The sequence below is a fragment of the Somniosus microcephalus genome, unplaced genomic scaffold (genome assembly GCF_052327205.1).
Source record: "Somniosus microcephalus isolate GS21.2 unplaced genomic scaffold, FLI_Smic_1.0 unresolved_chr1, whole genome shotgun sequence".
Taxonomy (NCBI): domain Eukaryota; kingdom Metazoa; phylum Chordata; class Chondrichthyes; order Squaliformes; family Somniosidae; genus Somniosus; species Somniosus microcephalus.
In genome coordinates, this window is record NW_028225179.1 from 146424514 (window position 1) to 146426789 (window position 2276).

A 2276-nucleotide genomic window follows, 5' to 3' on the forward strand; every position below is an offset into this window, starting at 1 on the left:
CATCTGGCATTTTACTATATTGATCCTGTGTCCCCTTGTCCTTCTCTAAATTCATTCTTGGGATATGGGGGTCTCTGGCAGGGACAGCATTTATTGCCCATCCCTCGTTGCCCTTGATTGAATAGCTCTTTCAATGAGCCGGTACAGGCATGATGGGCCGAATGGCCTGCTTCTGTGCTGCATGATTCCGTGATTACTCAAAGTTAATTCAAAATGAGAATTGCATTGAACAAACCCACCATGAACGGGGTAGAATAAATGAACCACTTCTCAGTGCTACCAGCAGATGTCAGAATTGTTCCAGGTATTTGCTCTGAGGCTTTGCTTTCACACAGTGCAGAGAACGTGCCCAGCAGATACTGAATACACGCTGAGAGATCACTCCTGTCCAGCAAGCACTCTGGATAAATATTTCGGTCAACAATCTCTTGAGATATTTTTCCGTATTATCAGACAGGAGGCATCAGCAGACAAAGCAACAAGGACAGATCACTAACAACAGCAGGAAGTGCTGGAAACACACAGCAGGTCAGGCAGCAACTGTGGACAGAGCAGACAACAACAACAACAACTTGCATTTATATAGCTGCTTTAACATTATATAAAACATTCCAGGAGTGATTATCAAACACAATTTTAAACTGAACAACATAATGAGATATTAGGGCATGGGAGATAGAGAGAAACTATTTCCGCTGGTTGGGGAATCTGGGACCGGGGACACAGCCTAAAAATTGGAGCCAGACCTTTCAGGAGTGAAATAACAACAGAAAATGCTGGGAACACTCAGCAGGTCAGGCAGCGTCCGGGGAGAGAGAAACAGAGTTAACGTTTCAGCTCTGGGACCCTTCATCAGAACTGGAAAAAGCTGGAGATCTAACAAATTTTAAGCTTTCTGGACTCAACATTGAGTTCAACAATTTTAGACTATAGCCCCTGCTCCCATTTTTCATGCTGTATGATTTTGCCATCCCCATTGGCAACATTTTATCTTTCCCGACTTACCTTAGGACAGACTGTTCCTTCAATTCGTTCCTCCACTCCCACCACCACCCCCGCCCCCCATCTCCCTGTCTCTGCACCTGCTTAATATCTGTTACAGCTCCAGCTTTTTCCAGTTCTGATGAAGGGTCCCAGACCTGAAACGTTAAATCTGTTTCTCTCTCCACAGATGCTGCCTGGCCTGCTGAGTGTTTCCAGTATTTTCTGTTGTTCGTTCAGGAGTGAAATTAGGAAACACTTCTACACACAAAGGGTGGTAGAAGTTTGGAACTATCTTCCGCAAACGGCAATTAATGCTAGATCAATTGTTCATTTTAAATCTGAGAATGGTAGATTTTTGTTAACCGAAGGTATTAAGCAATATGGGGAAAAGGCGGGTGTGTGGAGTTAGGTCACAGATCAGCCATGATCTCATTGAATGGTGGAACAGGCTCGAGGGGCAGAATGGCCTCCTCCTGTTCCTATGTGACCAAACGCTTGGTGAGAGAGGTAGGTTTGAGGGAGCGTTTTAAAGGAGGATAGAGAGGCGGAGAGGTTTAGGGAGGGAATTCCAGAGCTTTGGGCCTAGGCAGCTGCAGGCGCAATAGTGGAGCGAAGGAAATTGGGGATGTGCAAGGAAACAGAATTGGAAGTGCGCTGAGATCTTGAAGTGTTGGTGGGGTTGGAGGAGGCCACAGAGATGGGGAGGGGCGAGGCCATGGTGAGATTTGAACACAAGGATGATAATTTTACAATCGAGGCGTTGCTGGACCGGGAGCCAATGTAGGTCAGTGAGCACAGGGCCGATGTGTGACCGGGACTTGGTGCGAGTTAGGAGACGGGCAGCTGAGTTTTGGATGAGCTCAAGTTTACGGAGTGTGCAAGGTGTGAGGTCGGCCAGGAGAGCAGTGGAATAGTCAAGTCTCGAGGTAACAGAGGCATGGAGGAGGGTTTCAGCTCGATGTCTGAGCAGTGGAGCCTTTGTCAGAACACCCTCAGATGTTGCTGTTTGTTGGTATTGTTTAATTCACTGCCACTTCTCCAGGAATGTCCACCGTGAGGAAGTTCTGCTCCTCTCTGTGACATAGAAACATAGAAGATAGGAGCAGGAGTAGGCCATGCCGGGCTGGGGTTGTGCTGAGATGGTGGCGGGTAGCATGCTGTGGGATGGAGTTGAGGACACTCGTGTCGAAGACAGAGTCGTGGTTAAGGAGATCTTCGAAGTGCTCCTTCCAGCAGGCACTGACTGCTTCCCTGTCCTTGATGAGTACCTCTCCATTCTTGGCCCGCAGTGG